We start from the raw sequence: 18,930 nt of genomic DNA, 5'->3' as shown, positions 1-18,930 counted from the left end.
CTGTGTGAACACTAAGGCAGAGGAAAGTTAGGCAGGGCTTGCTGTGAGAAATGCAACAGCATAGAAGGGACAAATCCAAGGCTCCTGGGCTGAATTCAGACAATGTAAGCAGCTCACCTGCTGCCCTGGAGCCAGCCCTATGTTCTTCCTTCTCTAGGCACTGTTGAGCAGCAGGCAGTAGGGCATAAAACCACTCCAGCTCCTCACAGGCTGCACCCACACTGTCTACCTTGAAAGCCACTAGGTTTTTCCTTGTGGCTCCAGCTGCATTCCAATGCATGTACATGTAGAATCACTGTAGACAGGCTGGGGAGGGCACCTCTCAACCTTTACTCACCAGGGCAGAGGGTGGTAATACTGGGATTGGCCACAGAGTGGGCTACAGCCTGAAAGAAAGGCAGGGCATAGCCATGTCAAGTAGAATAAGCATGGCTGGAGACAGCCTTTTTGCAGGGCTGGATGTTCTGTGCAAGGCCCCTGTCCTTGTGAGGGAGCCAAAGCCAGGAATTCTGGGCTCACCCCACAAGATATTCATTTCAGTTAGATATTTTCTCCTTGAATAAGCAGGACAAAAGGGATGTGATATGCTGAATCATTTAGGGGAAAAATCACCCTGTCAAGTGGATTATCATCAGCCAAGCAAGGCCCTGGAGGCCAAAACCTCAGTCTCTAAATTATACATGCTGAATGCTTATGCTTTTACTGTATTGTTGAGGCAAAGCCTACACAGTGGTTTCAGGTACATTAAACATGAAAGAAAAGTTATATCACAGCTGATACTTGCCCAGTGATTCCACCTTAATCTTGGGACTAGCAGGTGTTCTAGATATGCCAAGTCCCTAGCAGGGAGGGAGGGATTTGTAATTGTTGGCAGAGATGCCAGTGGGGTCAGTCAGCTGCTAAAACATTAAAGCATATAAAAGCAGGGAAGTGTGATCCTCCTAGAAGAATGCACACTCTGCACATGAGAGGAAACAGATGCATTCTCAGGAGGTGGGTGTCACTCTTGCTTGTGCTACTCACTTCTCTGACATTTCCTCTCTTTAATGTCTACCTTTTTCTCATGATTTCACTTTCAAAGCTACCTGTGCACATTAGCAGATGGTTGACTTTCTGTCTATATTTTCTTTCCAGGAGGTGCTCAGAGTCAAAGTTTAAGTGAAAACACCCCAGAATTTGGCTTAACACCTGACATTGTCTGGATTACTTCAGGTTTGAATGTGACACTTGCGAAATTGCACAAATAATTTTCTTATTGGAAATTGTTCTCTGCAATTGCATTTCAATCACAGGGATTATATCCCAAGCCAGCTATTCTCCAGTGAATTATATTATTCTAAACCAAAACTCAGATATTAAATTAACAGTTTCTTACCCAGGTGTAGAGGAGTGGGAATGTGGAATCCTGGTGCGTATCTCTGGAAAAAAGCTGCAGCTTTCCACTTCTCACTAGGTGCAGCTGCTCTTCAAGGATCTTCTGAGCTGACTGCACTGATCTTCCTGGGCTTTTTCTGTAATGAGTCCCTTCTGCTTGTCCCACTGAAATGATGGTTTTGTGACTGTTTCTGTGGCAATCAATGTCTGCAGTGTAACCCCCATTCATGATGCAGTAACACAGACTTCGAATAGAGCATTTTGTTAAGTCCCTTTCAGAGGAAATTCATCTCATCCGAGGAAATGTGTGAAGCACAGGGAATGGAATAGGGCCTTTATCCTGCATTTCCATCATTGCAATCAAGTCACATGGTGCTTTGTATAGATGCACTAGGAAACACAAAGCCCCATCAACCTTGATCACCACTTTCCTGGAATACAGGTAGCAGCATAGTGGGAAAAGCTACACCCAAGCATTTCCACACATCCTATTTTTGTTTGTGAGCATGGGCAAGTGGCACAGCTATTTCAAACAATTTTGCATTTTTCACCCAAGACAGTCAAAAGCAATGAAGGTTCCTGCATTCTGCTGCTTAGGACTACCCTGTGAGCACATAGGCTTGTGATACTGAGCCTGTACTTGGATAGAGGGAGGCCAGTGTAGTGCTGAGTGGGCTTGCACAAGATTTTGACATGCAGGAGCTTCACACCCCTAGCAACTGCCATCAGGACTTTTACAGCAGCTCTGCTCTGCTCCCGGACTCTGATAATAAGCTGCCCCCTTACTCTGAGCAGTAGTATGATTGAGTCCCCATTTAAAAATGGTATTGATTTTGATAGGAGTTTTGATAGAGTATGGCCATTGAAGGAGTGCCAGATTTGGCTGTAAATCTTCAGGATTGCTTCTTTCTGCTTGGTTGAGCATATGCCTCATGTTTGCTGTCCCCAGTGTGAAGGATATAGGAACTGTCAATATCTGTGTTGACATATGAAGCACTAAACACAGTAGGAGCAAGATGCACATTTGGGTCACTCCTGCTGAGGGCTGGCATTTTTAATGGGGTAATTTAACAAGTCCCCACCTTCTGTCCCCTTTAAGGGCCTATTGTCCAGGAGCAGAAGCTGGGAAATCTTTTGGTTGCCTGTTCCTGTGTTGCGGGTGCTGTCGCTCCCCAGAAGCTCAGCCAGAAGCTGAGATGCAGGGTGGCTGCAGGCAATGGCACCATTCCATCTCCTGTCTTTGCTCTGCGGGGTGGTCTCTGGCACCCCAGCCGTCCTCAGCCCAGCACTGTTCTTAGAGGTGCTCTGCAGAACGGTCCCTGCTTGAGCCCAAATCGGGTCAGCAGCAGCAGGGTGGGGTCTGAATTTCAGAGGCATTGAGGATTCATTGATGCCATCTCTTTTGGAGTGCTCGCTGCTCAAAGGTAACCTCTGTGTATTGAGGGTTCTTTGGAAACTGTTTCATGTGTCTGCCTTTGCAAATTTACCACGGGTGCCCAATTTTACTAAGAATGAATGGCTTCTGTCAGCTCTCTGTAAAGACTGTAAGTGTTGTGGCTGAACTAACAGGTACATATGGGAAATAAGACTTTTAGAGGGAGTGATTCCTTTTTATTTATTTTTTTATGTCATGCCTGGCATTTTTGCCACAACCTTAGCTGACAAAGCATTTTCTATCACATTGCCTCAAGACAGCACAGAAGATGAGTGTTTGGAATATGCTAAGCTTTGAAAAAATGTAAAGCTAGAATGAGAAAAGTAATTCAACATGTCGCTGAAGCTCTTAGCCACAGGTAATGACATTCTAATCTTTGGGGGAATGCAGGACAAGCACCAGCAGCCTTTACAGTGCTGTGTCAAAGTGAAGAGGGTGCAGAACCAAGGCTGAATTTGGAAAAGGGTCGATATGCTTACATGGTATTCTCCAAAAAGCAGAAAATCTATCAGTGCACCAAATAGAATTCTGCTTTTGGCTAAGCTGTGGATATTAGCTGGGTGTGGGAAGCATTCCTAACTCTTCCTCAGAAGTTTCAGTGTGACCTTAGGGTAGATGCATGCTGTTCCCACATCTGTAGAAATTTTTTCACTACTTCCTTAGTGGGCTCTGCCAGAGCCTGGAAGCATGGCCCACAGACAGCAGCAGACATGCTGCATTTGTATAAATGCTAATTGTACTGGGTGCTCTACTCTCATTTGTATGCAAACACACAGGAAAACAAGATGTGCAAATGTGGTTCATCTGGCAAGGTGGGAAGGGGTCACAGCAGGGTCACAGCCATGGCACAGTGGCCCTGGCTGCTGCAGTCTGCCAGAGGCCATGGACTGACACCCCTCACACAGCACGAGGCAGTAACGCAGCACTTTCTGGGGCAGTCTGCTCCTCTTCCCTTTAAACTGCAGCATGCCATGGAGGGGAAATGGATTTGCAATAATTAGCTTAAAAGTCAAGGGGCCTCAAAAGCCAAAGCTGCTGATTTTTGTAACAGCAGAGCAGTTAGTGATGTCCTTGCTGCAGCTGAAGAGAAGTTGGCTTGGGCAAAGCCTGTGGGAAGATTGGTCCCACAGCACAGAGCCTGTGCTGTTTCCAGCTGAGGCAGGATGGCTAAGCAAGGCCAGGGGAGCAGAGCTGGAAGGTTCCTTGCCCAGAGGAATGGTGTCCTGTGTAGATTCAGCCCTTTCAGGAACTGCTAGCTCTGCACAGGGTTGGTGCAAAGGGAGTGACAAGTTTTACTTCATTTCTGACAAACTGAACTTTATTTACACTACAGAGAAAGGGAAGTGACTCTCACTGACTTTTGCTCTAGGACCAAAGCTGAAGAAGGGTGGGAAGCCTTGGCTGAGGTTGATTCCAAGCAGAGGAGGAGGCAGATGCAAATGCACTGCTGGTGGTGGTGTTCTGTTACACTGATCCACAGAAAAGCCCTTAGCTGTCATCTAGGCATGCATAAATACATTGGTTTATTTATACATCACCACTGACTATGGTAACTCATGATTTTATCTGACTTGCTTGAAATGATGATTCTTTTGAAACAAATGCAGAAGTTAAACAAACAAACAAACACGAAAAAAACAAACAAAAAAGCAAGCCAGAATGCCTCCAGCCAAGCAAAAGAATGCTACAACTCTAAAACTGAGCAAGATGATCCCAATTGGAAAATGTCCTAAAATTCAAATAAAAAAAATAAAAAAAATAAAAAAAAATATGTTCTTTTGGATTCCAAATCTTTACAGCACAGGGAAAACATATGATTCAAGAAGTCTCTGGCCCAAACAAATACAGGTCTTGCTTGCTTTTTTTTTATAGCAAAAACTGAAATGTTTATGCGCAAGTTGCCTCCATCTGCTGGACTCCAAGCACGGTATTAGGTATCATGAGATTCAGTTTTGCCTATTCACAGTTTCATCTTAAGTTAAGCTTGTTTGCCAACGGGGAAGAAGTTTGCATCAGCTGTGAGGTTAGGACCATAAAACTGACTAAGTCAAGGAAAGAAAGTAACCTGACAATATCTCAGGTATGCCCATTGGATCAGGAACACTACACACCATCAATTGCAAAAGAATACTTCATTTTCAAAGCTATCCCTGTGGCTTCATAAGCTTTTGCCTCTGCCAGAAATGCAAGGACTAATAAAAGAAGACATGGTTCTAAATGCTCTCGTGGATCCAAAGGGAGCACAGATGGGGCGGATGATTACAGCTCCCTGCTCTCAAAATAGACACATCTGAACAGAAATTTCCCTTCAAGTCTTAACAATGAGATTGCAGCTCTTGAGACTGCATAGTGCTGACCAGTGCTACTTTTTTGGCAAAATTTTCTGTTGTATCTTCAATAAAAATACCAAATTTGTAGTAGCACCTTTCTTTTGGAGATGCTCAGAAAGATCCATGTATGTCAGGACAACTTTGTGGTGGAGCCCTTCTTCCCAAGGTTCTTTTGAGAACAGAGCATCCTATGAGGAAAAGTGATAAAAAGTCTGTTAACGCTTCTAGCCATTAATCTGGAAATTCTTTATAAAAGGAGAGTAATCTGATTTAAATTTTTCAAGTAAATGTTTTTAAATTATTCCAAATATTCTGTTTCAAATCCATTTGAGTCAATTCAAAATTCCAACAAAAGAGTTAAAAAAATCCATGAATGATCTGACTAGTGTTATAGATTACCTCAAAGATCTTAATGACAAAAAAAAAAAAAAATTGTTCCCTGTTAAATTTTCAAATAAATTGTCAGAAAAATGTAAAACATCTATATGGCATGTTTTACTTGTTGTAGCAGACATTAAAAACCTGAAAAAATATCACAGAGAAGTTATTGTTCACATTTTGCAGTATCCAAAGTATAAAATGTTGCTTTTTGTTCTTTGTGTTTTTTCTTCTAAATCTCTAATCACTATATTCTGACAGTTTGTGTGCTTAATCACTGCTCATTAACACAATTTTTCTACATAGCGCTGCTAAAAATATTTGTTTGCAGTTGCCCTTGTACTCTGAACTGTGCCATTTCCCATGCACAGCATCCTGTGCAGGGAGGCAGAACATTAATACCCTGTTCAGGTAATTCAGAGAACAGTGACACACCAGCATAATTAAATAATGTCATCAGTCTCTGAAGTGAACTCCCTACGGTGAGGCGCCGCATGAGAAACCTCCTAATACAACACCTACGGCTTTCTTACGCAAAACTGACTTCACTGTAATGTATTCCATTAGGGGAGCTGAAGTTTAATGGAGAAATCATTATTTTATCCTATTGGCATTTCATGGATAACGTGGTACAGCGCTTCTGCCCAGTGGATCCTGTCAAAATTCCATCCAGCTCCAATAAAGAGCTGTCTCTTCTGTCTTTGCCACAGTGGTGCTAGATCACCGTGATCCTGTCTCTTCAGTGTAATGATTATAGCTGGTCTCTGACAACAATGCTGGTTTTGTACTGCTGAAGTCCTTCTGAGCTCTCCTCTAAAGCTTCTACAGTTTTCAACAGCCACTTTGAAGTGTGGGCATCCAAAGCATGACACACTGCTCGAGCAATGGTACCCGCAAATACTGAATTGTCTGTACTAAATCTGTCTCTGATATGTCTGTCCCACAGCTGCAACCCCAAGCATTTCTCCCATCACACCAGTCTCACCACAGCCATCAGGCAACCTGAGATCCCAATCCTGAGGAAAATGGCTAGGAGAGAGGCTCTTCAGTGTTGCTGCTGCTCCAACATCAGGTTGGAGCAATATATACCACACGGGTTGTGACAGCAGGGTAAGGCTCCAGCTCTAATATTCATTGCCTGTGTTATATGCTCAAGATGGCTTTTCACACAGCAAAGCTGGACACATTTGTGGTGCTGCTGTCTCAGATATTCAATGGAAAAGCAGAGAAAGCTGGGACAAAGTATCATTGCTCCAGGGTGCCATACATGGATAACTTAGCAGCTTCCTCGGGCTGGCATTTCTTGACAAGTTTTTTTGCTAGTTTCCAGGTGTCCTGCCCTTCCTATTCCTTCAGTGTTACACAAATCCCCCTTGCAGTCTGGTTTGTTTTTTTTTTTTTTTTTAACCCATTTCTCACACTGACTCCTTGCCTCTCCTGTCTCCCGTGTTTTATTTATCTATTTAATGCTGTTCTCATGATTATGGTATTTGGGCACCAAGCAACTGGAATAAACTGTGTGTTTCATTGGCTCAAAGTGTTCCCATTTATGTCGGTTGCCTGGTAACAGCTGTTGTAACTGAAGTTGCAAAATTTTTAGTGAAAAAAGAATCCAGGGCTCCCAAACAGCATGAACTTGAATAAAACTGCAAATAACAGAGCTGGAATTTTCCACGCTTTGGGGCTCTCCAAAGCTGATCTCTCGCTGTCAGCTTGAAAAAGTTCAAACAAAACCAAGTTCAGCTTCCCTAAGGTCCTGTGGGGGAGAATGCAGAATGCCTCAGCCGTGTCTCTGCGCCTTAACTTCTGTCCTTGCTGCACTCCCAGGAATGCAAATCACTACCTGAGCCCTGCAGCTGGCTGCAGGCTGCCGGAGAAGCTCGCTCTTGGCTGGAGGGTGTTCCTGACTCTCGAAATGGCAACAGAGGGTCTGCCTCTGTTTGTCTCTGCCAGCGGTTTCCACCCTGCAGGATTGAGTTTTGAAGCTAAAAGATGTTTCTAATTAGAAGCCTTGCCGAGGCAGGCTGGGAGGCTGCGCGAATGCAGCTGCGCTGAGACAGCAGAGGGTGTTGGCGGCCGGGCACGCTGCCCTCCCTCTACCTGCGGGGAAACCTTTGTGCCTGCGCGCTGCGGGGCTGCGGGCAGCGCTGCCTCGGTCTGCACGCCCGTGTTCAGAGCCCGCCTCACACTTGTGCCTTCCTGCACTGGGGAAACTAACTGAGGAGCAGAGTGATAAGAAGGTGATTTTGCTGCTGAAGGAGCAGCTTTGATTCAAAGGCGGGGCGCAGAGGCGATGAGGAGCAGTGGTGCATTGCAATGACTGTGGCAGCTCTTGGCACACGGCACCCAGTGCTGGGATGCCTTCCCTTGGAGCTACTGCAAAACAGCATTAAAACATCACCCCGAATTACTCTTAGGTTCTACAGCACCTTGTAAAAACCCTATTCCTTCTGCTGAGCAGGGAGCGCCCAGTTTTTGCAGGAACAGACTTTCATGTGACCATAAAATTAACTTTGAGGCTAAAATTGTAACTGATGTGCAGAACTGTGGAAACAGATGAAAAACTAACTGCTAATATTATTATGAAAAGTCCATGCTACAGAAAACATGAAGAAGGAGCAAAATACTTCATGGGCCAGTTACAGTAAGAAATTAGAATTTCCACGCCTTGTTGCATTAATTGAAAAGGATCTAAAAACACCAATAACGTTTTTTCATAGTATTATTAATGATTATTCAGAGTTCAAAGTTATTTAATAATGAATCCAAATACATACAAATTTACTATGACCAGATCATAATCTATTTTAAAAAATAGAAACACCAAGCAAAAGAAATCAGCATGTGTTTGTTTGTTTCCTTGCCTTTTTCCTTATGAAATTAGTGGGTGTATTTCACTCCCAAAGTCTAGCAGAGGGCAAAAAGAGCATTATGCCATCCATTTAATATGAGTTCTGGAGGGGTGAAAAGCTGTTCTTAATGCCAACATGAAAACTTCCCCTCTGGGTTTGTCAATATGTGCACAGAGGATAGTGTGTGTAAGGTTTAACTGCATTTAACTAATTTTCAGGGTAATGTTCTCGTTATAGGAGAAATCACAGAGATTTTTAAACCTCAAGTAAACCCAAATTTCAAGCCTCAGATAAAACCAAACCCCACTTTGGGGAAGTGGCAGATACGCTTTTGTGCTTCCCAAAGCTTTGAGGTTCCTGAAAATCAGGCCACTTCCATGTGAGATTAAAGAAGAAAAACCAAGGAGGATGATGTTAATGGATAACACTGAATGGTATTTGCTTAAATTGCCATGTCCTTAATTACTGTTTAAATATAATGAATCTAAAACATGTATAAGATTTTATTTTTGATCTTTATTGGTCTCTGCAATATGTCTAAACATGTTGGGGAAGAAGAACTATAGCTGAAAAATATTATTTATCATTAAGTATTGTGTCTTACTTTAAATATCAATGTTATGGCCTCCAGCTTTAGTTTTGCAGTGAATAGTAGCACAGGATTTGTTTTTCTATTTTGTAGACAGATCCAGCACTTGGTAAATACTTGACATTGTCTATACAGGTACATTCTTGGTTTATTTTCTGAAAAAACCCTTTGACTTTACATGTAACTAACAAGAACATTACTTGCACTTTACCCTCAAATTTCAGATTCATCCTTTTCATCCTATTAAACGATAGCAAAAGTAAAATCTTGTTTGTTCCAAATGTAACATTTAACAAAACGGACAGTAGGTTTGCTTTGCAGAGACTGTTGTTCCGGTTTATTTTCCTTTCTTGTACCTCTCTTCACAGGCATCTGGGTTTGGTCCACTGCTTCCTCTGCTATGTACAGCACCCAAGCTGGCTGCCTCAAGCCTTGTAGAAGCTGATGTGGGGCAGCTTTGTCTCCTGCAGACACAGGGTGAGTCAGCAGTTTGGGAACCTCTGCAAAGATGTTTTGGAAGAGTCCATTACAAATCTGGTTTCTATTTGAAGCCAGTGAATTCAGTGGGAAATTATTTTCTTCCCTAGCACAGGAAAGATCAGTTTGTTGCTGGGGGACAGGAGAAAGCTGTCAGCAGAAGTATTTTTATCATACATCTATTTATTTATTTATCTTTTGTCCTTCCCTGTGCTTACCTGTTTTTCTGAAGCCACCCACACTGTCAAATCAGGAAATACACAGTACTGCTGTGCAGCCACCTGTGATGGGCTCATTTCTTCTGTGCAGCTCAAAAATTACATTCTTCTTGGCATTGCCAGGAGTCTGGGTTGCAGGTTTAAATCAAGCCCTGTGCACCACACTCCTGTTAAGCACAGTGTAACCTCTGGTGGTGGGACACTACATGGTGTCCCTCCACTCCTCATATCTACCATAAAACATGAGAATGGCTGTTCAGGAATGGTGTTGATTTGAATGACCTCTTCAGCCTAGTCTGTACCAGCTGCCAGCTCATCCTGAAAGGTTTGGGACAGCAAAGGTGGGGTTAGGGTGGATATAACCAAGGAGAGGCTTCATGTGGACTGTTGAGGAGAGGAGAGAGTTTATCTTGCCTGATGCCTCTGTGCTCACAGGGTGCAATCAGGGCCAGGGTCCCAGCGAGCACCAGTGGCAGGAGAAGGTGCAGCAGTGAGTGGGAGGCAGAGGAAAATGAGAGGTACAGCTCCAGGCACACTGAGAGGAGCTGGAAAATCTCGTCCTGTTTGCCACATAGGCAAGTTTAGGCAGCCTGAGTTTCTTGCTACAGCTGATAGAAAGCTGAGAAATCCCTTAGGAGAAAGAGTGTGATAAAATGATGGAGGGCTTTACATAAAGGCTGGCAAGCTGTAACCAGAAGGCATACATTGATGAGAGAGAAGTTGAATTCTCATCTATTCCACCTGTGAATCCCAACTGAAGTCAATGTGGGAAGGCCTAAATGGCAGGAATATCTGAAAGCCACTTGCAGTTTAATTATTGTCAAAAAGCTCTAAGAAGAGTTTGAGTAGCTGAGGAGTTACATGGTCTGAATATATATCACCACAGCAAAATCCCATTAGATGCAGATGAAACTACAAGACGGTGATAGCCAGACTACAGAATAAAATCCTATTCAAAGACTGATGTAATGTATTTTTCCACCGCAGGGCAGGAGTGAAACTTCGAATTATTGTGTAAAGAGAAAAAGAAACTTTGGCCCTCAGGGCTGCAGTAGGAAAGATAGTTTAGGAAAAGATCATTAAAGAAAAATCCCTCCTGAAGACTTTGATGTCTATTGATGCAAGGTGCTATTTGTTCTCCTACTGAAGACAGATCTGAAAGACTTTGCAATTACTAATAAATCACTTACAATATTGAGCAATTACCAACAATGCAATCATAAAACAGTGCAATAACTAAATAATTATATGCTTGTTAAGAGAATATGTTATTTGGCTTCTTGGAAAGAAAGGGAAAGGAGGTGAGAATACAAAAGACAGGATATTGGATACCGCACAAATAGCAACAAAATACACTTTGCAGCCAGAATGCTGAGCAGTTGTAAATATGCAGGGCTGAATCCTAACCCTAGAAAAAAAATAAAAGCAAGTTTAACTATTGACAGGATTTTTCTTTTCAGATAGGAAGACTAACCTGTCATCCAAAATACTGAGTATGATGGCTGGAAAAGCTTTCTTCTATCTACTGGCCATGTTCCATCCAAACCCAGTTCTGAGATATCAACTGTCTCAATAGTATTTGCTTTATTACTTATCCTACTGTTAATAGGCTGCTACCTCCACTGGGGCCCCAGGAGCTCCAAGGAGAGCACTGCACTGCACTGCAGTCACAAAGGCATGTCCATGTCGGTTTTCAAGGCCCAGCTGGAGCCACAGGAAGCAGATTCACACACTCCAGAGGCAGCTCAAACCCCTGCTGATGCATGGAGACCATTCTTCCCATACCTGGTAAAGGAAGGATTGGGAGTGCTCTGGTTGTCGATGTGCTGCACTGGGGTAAAAGCCCCAGAGAGATAGGGAGAAAAATGGTAAATGGGAAGCTCAGGTTTCATCAGCAGAAACCAATTACAATGGGAGAGAGAGAGAGAGAACATTGCTGTTGTTTAGATTTTCCCCTCAATGAATCTGTGATTATTGCAGAAACAGCTGGAGAAAACATCTGCATAAATGAATTGCTTCTTGGAAGGAAAGGTGTGTATCAGTTACCATAAGTCAGGCTGATATGCCTTGGCTTGGCTCACTGGTGTTCAGCTGTTGCCTGAAGTGTGAAAGCTGGAATTCAATAGAAGACAATGAAGATTTTGAAATGCTTTTGGGAAATACTACAAAGTGTACTGTAGAAGCAGAAAGCACACTATGTACTGTATACACTAAAGAAAAATATCTGTTGTTGAAGAGATCAAGAAATCATAGCTGAAGGATTTTGGGTATGTTCAAGGATTAGGGACCATCTGGAAAAAGGATCATGTGAGGGACTGTCTGTGGTAAAACATTAAAGGAAAGCCAGGCTGCTATTCATGTCTGACCCAGATAGTTTTGTAGACACAGTCTACATAAGTAGAGCACAATTTATGGAGCAGGCTGGAGACTGATACTCCTATAAAACACAATGTCATTCTTGGAATACCAAGCAATCCTTTGCAAAAGTGATGCCAAAGTACAAGAGGAAGGCAAAGAGAAGTAGGCTGAGAGCGGTAGGAGAGCCCAGACTCCAGTAGCCAAGAGCTATGCTCCCTTCCTCCTCCTGAACAAAGGAAAGGAGGGAGGGGTCTGCTCTAATCCTCCTTCTGGCATGCATTTTAAATATATCCTTTGTGGTCAGGGGAGAGGAACAGACACTTACACACCCTCCTCCTTCCGCAGCTGAAGGTAATGCAGCTGGCAACCGGCACAGCATCTTTCCACAGAGTCCTCTCTCCTCCCTGCCGTGTTGCTAGAGAGATTGATTTGTGATCTCAGAGACCAAAATTTCCTCTCTCTCTGAGATCCCCTAAGGCTGATCTGGCCTGCAAGCCCACAGGTTTTCCATGTTTAGAGCAAATCTTTCAACTTTGGGGAATGAATGGGCAAAATCTTCAAGCATCTGTAGTTCATATGACTGGACAGTATAAAATAGCCTGAAAGGAAGAAAAGGCAAGAGAAAGTAAACAGAAAACAGAATTTGTGAGAATCTTTTTAAAAGTCTGCACCTTTAGCTGTGATGTAAATGATCTTCTCATTGATTTTGTGCTGAAATAGACATTTAAAAATCACATATATTAATTAAAATTATAGATACTGGCCAGGTTACAACACATACAGATGTTGCCATTAGCAGACACAAACAATGTCTGGAAAAAAAATAAAAAAGCAAAACAAAAAGCAACTAATGAAACCCAAAGGAAAAGAAATGGGTGTTAAAAGCTGTAAGTAAACAGAATCTAGAAATTACATACTATTAAATAGAAGCCAATGGTGGCCCTTGAAAGCTCACTTTTTTTCTCTTGGATAATCAAAGGCCATACTGTGCCTTTGGGCACAGCTTTGAGTAAGCAGAGATGAATAAATTTCCATGCTCCAGGAGTAGCCTTAGGGTGGGAAGAACAGAGAGCTGGTGTAACACCCCCTTGCTCAGATCAGTGAGCAAATGCAGCTCTGCTGTGCAGCAGTTCCAAGCCACCCTGGAAAGTGAGCAGCACTCTCCTAAGGCAGGGTGACAGTGTCCATGTTAGGAGAGAAAATCACCACTATAAAGCTGTCACAGGACATGAGAGCATCCCACAGACGTGAGCTCTAAAACACATACTAAACACAAGATGTTCTGTATCAGAACTAATTTGACAGAACCCAGGATCTTAACCTAAATCTCCTTGATCAGTGCTGTAGTAAAGGGCTGAACCTTCATTTTCTTCTCTAGCTCAAGAGGAGAATTCCTTGTGTGCAACTGTTAAGATGTTTGTCCACAAATCCCTGTGAGGAAGAAGTTAAGCCTAAGTGATTTTCAGGGCAGCATAACCTCAACTTACCATATACCCTGTCTGTACATTGAGCTAGTTGGAGATGAGCAAGATTGTAATGGAGAGAAGACCCAGACCAAATCCTGGGTGATAATATACAGTTGATATTATCAGATTTAATAAACCTCTGTTTTCTAGTTTAGGTGACTATGGAGAACTGGGAAGAATCCAGAGATAGGCATGCTCTCTACCATCTCACTGCTCAATGACATTCCCTATCACAAAGCATGTCTTCCACAAAGTGCTGTGTCTTTCCGTGCTGTTGCAGAGCAGAAGAGGACTTTGGTCCTTCCTGGATGTCCTGGAGAAACATCTTGTTGATCCTGGGCAAGATACACCACAGAGCAAGAATGAAACTCTGATGAAGTGACAAATGGGACCTTAGTGTTTGTTGCTTATGAACCACAAAATCACCCTTCATGCCAAATGAGGTAGAGATTGGAGTGAAGCAGAATTTAGTTGTCAAAGTGAAAACAGTGAGTAAGATTCTTTTGAGATATGTGAACACAAATATAAAAGAAATCTAGGATTATATCCACCTATGCTTTTAAGTTAGCTTCAAAAGGCTTTTCTTTCTCTCTCTGTTTATCCTCAAGATTGTATCACTAAGGTGTTTACATAACTTTGTGGCCGAGGACCATTTTGAAGAAGTCTTTAAACATGTAACTTTTATACATTAATCTCCCCTAGAGCTTTATTAAGATTTTCCTTCCCCTCTGGATTTCTCTGAATGTACCTTTGGTTTTTTTGAGGGACTAATTTCTACACCTGCCAAACTTTTAAGAATATTAATATCCTTTGGACCTATTTAGACAGAGCCATCTCCTGCCCACACTGTAAACAGAGCTTGTTATCAACAGCTCTTATGCTTAATTAACTGTAAACAAATCATTATCCAACGAGCAAAACATTCCACACAGTGGGGTGGGGTTTGGCCCTCAGTGTTCATCTCTTGTGCACTCAGCCTTTTCTCTTGCAGGAGTGCACCCACTGCCAGGTATCCCTGCTGCCCGTGGGAGCTGAAGGATGCCCAGGTTCTTCCAGCAGGGCTTGGTGCAGCCCAGCTCAGGAGAGGTCAGCTCTCCTGTACCTGTCCTTGAGTGTCAGCAGGGAGCAGGGATCCCTTCTCATCTGAAGCCCACCTAGACTAACTGAAAGTGGATTTCTCCCATCTGTTTCCAGACTTTTATTTTGATATTACAGGGAGTATAGGATATTCAAACATCCTCTTCATTCAGATCCTTATAGAGCACAGATATTAAAAAAAAAAAAAAAAAGTTTTTCTTGAGCTAAATCAATATAGTTATATGAGCAGAAAGAAAATACAAGGTGAACTAGGGGTGGCATCATGAATGGAAACTGAAGATCATCTTGCTTTGCAAATCTCACAGTTTTTTAATTTATTATTTCAACTTTAAATTAGGTTCAAATTAAACTTCAGCAAGAACCTAGTTTTATATAGATTGTAAACAGATTTTTATATTGTATTTTAAAAAATTCTACCACAGTTTCCAAGAATATTTGTTAGTTTGCCTTGGCTTTATTCGCCAGCATTGTACTACTGAGACTAGGCAGTGAAAGTGGTTTTATTGATTTTCATTATCCAAGCTGGGAGAAATGCAAAATATAAACAGCAGAAATTATGACCCTTTTTGCCTTTAGTAATTGAAGAGTTTACTGGTAACAACACTCAGTAAGAAGCAAACAAATACATTTTACTGTGTTACTAGAAAAAAAGTTTGAAAAATCTCAAACCAGATCTCCAGAGATTATGAGATTGATTTAAATGATAAAGATTTTTATTTTCTTTTCATCTGGTTCAACTTTATCTCCAAATCCATTCCAGTCTCTGAAACCCCATAACAAAACATACCTGCAATAATAACATCTTAAGGCTCTTTTAGGATTTTTTCAAGTTTCTTGGATTAAATGTATTCCTCTCACATGGTTTATTAATGGCAGAAAAGGGGCTGAGCCCATAGTGCTCTAGGAGCATCTTCTTTGGCAACCCTGGCTACTGATGTCAAATAGTTAAATGCCTAATGGGTGATGGCATAGGAAGGAGACACTGCTTAGAGCCAAAAACTAAAGGTCAACACTTGTGTTGTCTTGTTAGCAGCAAAACTAGGAAAAATTCCTTCGTGTTTTTAAGCAGGCTGCTTAACCAGTCCATGTCTGCTGGCACAGTGATTGCAAATCTTCACTGTCAATTGTTGATTGTTTTGGGATCTTTAGATAAAGCCTCACAGATACAAAAGCAAAGTGCTGACTATCCTTACTGCAATTTCCAGTTTTAGCAGAGAAAGTGTAAGAACCATTTGACTTAGAAAAATACGTTTTCAGAAGTCTTAAATTCAGCTCCTCTGGCTGGCACTGTGCTCATGCAGTACCACTGTGGGAAGGAATGGTCAGCAAGGAGGGCAGGGGTGTTAGTGGGGCTGCATTACTGGCACAGCATCTGCCCAGCAGGAAACTGCCAGCAGTAGCAATGTGACCCGAGTCAGGCATGGAGCTGTGAACACCCTGCTGTCCTGGGAAACATCACAGGTCAGATGGGAGCCCTGTGCTGACCCAGCGTAAGGAATGGTGATGTTGTACCTGAGCTTGTACCTGGGCAGCACCTTGTGTGCTGTCTGTAGAGTTTCCCACTCAATGCTTAGGAGCTCAGGATCCGAGTGAACAGATCTGACAGCCCACAGCCCGTGTGGAGAGGAGCCAGAGGGGATATCAGTTGTAGGACAAACTCACATGAAAAGTGCAAGAAATTAGCTAAGGCAGTCATTTGGGCAAAGAACTTACTGTGGTTGATGAAAATGAAGGACTTGTACACTCCCCTTCTGCTCCCAGCTGTTGGGCCCTGCCCTTGCCCTCTAACCTGCTCTGGGATGTGTCAGAACCTTCCCTGTGTGGCATTTGCTTGCCAACAAAGCAGAACACAAGGTTTTCCTTTTTCCTGTGCTGGTTTTCAATCAGACTGATACACTGAAATGGCTCACGGAGATATCCAAGAAGCATAGGTGGGAAAGGATGATGGAAAGGAAGGATGGCAAGAGTAGTAACCCTCAGTGACAACAGATGTTAAATCTGCTCGTCCCCTCTCATGAAACTGATACCTGAATGCTATGAATATTATCTCATGGATATGTATTTGTGTCTGAAACTCATAACCAGGCTGCCTGCAAAGTACTGTAACCTGATAAAAATCAAAAGAAAAAGGCTGCTGTCTTGCTGTGCCATGTTCTCCCTTGGGCCAGCATAGGCTTTAAACCCCGTTACAGAAAACTGAGTTCTGATTTATCTTGATTTTCTGGTTTCTGCAGAACTGATTTGGCTGAAAGCTAATCTGGCAAAAAAATTAATTTCCACAGCATCTCAATGCACAGACCTACAACTGTGAGTGCTGGCACATGAAAGAGAATGGATGGGAACAAACAGCTGGGGCCAGGAGGGAGCAGAAGTCCTCCTCTGGGGGGCAAAGCCAGTTTATGCCGCTTACAGCATTAGCTGGATGATGATCTACTTCAAATGATATATGGTTTAGATTTCTGTCACAGAACCAAGCAGGCAGGTCCTCTTAAATGCATGAAAGTATAGTAAAATCAAGACCTCATTATTAGTCAGTTTTAAAAGTTGCTGTATTGTACTCTGAGTAAGTTTAAATTGGACATAAGGATGAGATATTGATTACTTGATTCTCAGAGGTTTTGTTTGTCCAACAAGAAATGGGTTGGAGCTTTGGGATTTGGAAGCCTTCAGCTCACAGAGGACAATGAGGTATTTTTTTTTCCAGAAAAGTATTTTTTGGTCATGATTCCTAATGGAGCAGGAGCAAATGATGTAGGGATCTGATAAGTAAATATTACCCTCTTCTCTCTTTCACCTTATTGCAACTCATGCTGTAGTTACTTAAGAAGTGTTTTCTTTGAATTCCAGTTCAACACTCCTGATCCTCTCATACTTGGCTTCTTAGCTGTGCAAATATGAGAGTTTTTCTTGTCACACTGTGACCTGCATTGGAGGAACTTACTTTTGGAAAAGTGCTCCCCATCCCTGAGGAAAAATACATCATTGCCAACATTCTGATAGAAGAAAGGGTTTCTTTTCAGAAAGTTGTGTAAACTGAAGTCCCAGGGATAGTCACAGGTAAAACCTTGATATGTAGGTGTTAATTGTTACCAGATGGCTTCAAAGACTTTCAGACTGTTTCAGCATAAACAAATGTGTAATTCACCCAGAACACAATAATGTCTTATTAGCAATACCATGCATAACTTTCAAACAAACACTGACAGACAGTAAACACACTGGTGATTCCTCTGCAACCTTTTCTCACTCCCCCTTGTTGATGTGTGATAATTAAATACAATCTTGGTTTCTGTAAGATACTAAGTGCACAGATTTAAAGACAACCTTTTATTTCCTTTCTTGCTGGAACAGCTATAGGTCTTTTTAGTCTAATCATAGACATTTTAAACCTTCTGCTTATACTTCAGGTATGATGTTGGGGAAAAAAATGTTTCAAATTTTTTCAGATATATCAGTTGGTCTAACATAACACACTTTCACTGTTAACAAGTTTTACCTAACTCCAGTTACAGTGCATATCACCTGTACTTATCAGAACTTGAGGAAAAAGAAAATCATACCACTTTTTTTCCTCAGTGTGTCAGACTTGCTTATAAACAGAGAGGGAGAAAGAAAGAGAGAGAGAGAAGCCTTTACATTCACAGTAAATCATTAACCTAACCAAAACCATACAAGCACAGGGACCCAGGCTTCCCACCACTACATCAACAGCTGAAACAGAGGATTCCCTGAGTTCCTCCTGCCTCCTGCTCCCTCTGATTCAGCTCTGAGACTGCTGTGTGGGACTGATCCCCCTTATCATTTCTCAGGAACAAAGAAAGATGTGAGGAGCTGTTGCTCTCTACACCAGCCCCTGTTGCTCTCTCCTTACAAACCCAGCTTACAGAACTGGCTAGGAGTTAAACCAAGGCTTCCCCTTTTCTCCTCCTTGATTATTTTTCATGTGAATCACTTTTGCAGCATATCTGACTTGCTGGCCCTTTAGCAGTTGGCAGGAATGTCCATTTAGCATGATGAATGCTTTACAGTGGTGCTGACCCACAAGAAACCACTGAGCTTTGCTCTGCTATTGGGAGCCAGCAGTGAGCTGGCTTGGGGCTGAGCTGGTAGGGACACAGTGCTGTGTCTGAAATGGCCATATGGGCTGACACCAGGGAACCTTTTGGCTGCCCCAGCACTGTCCTAGCTGCTTTGGAGGTGTTTCTGACCTACAAGCTGTGCTACCTTACCCACAGTGTTTTCTGAAGAAACAGAAAATTCTCATTTCTTTGTATTACTTTTTTGCTTCTGGAGTTAAAAAAAAAAAAAAAAGTAATTTTTTATGGCTCAAAGCATATGGGATACACATTTGCTCA

Source organism: Erithacus rubecula (assembly GCF_903797595.1).
Source record: "Erithacus rubecula genome assembly, chromosome: 8".
Lineage (NCBI taxonomy): Eukaryota > Metazoa > Chordata > Aves > Passeriformes > Muscicapidae > Erithacus > Erithacus rubecula.
The sequence above is the reverse complement of the archived record's forward strand: the minus strand, read 5'-3'. Positions refer to the sequence as shown.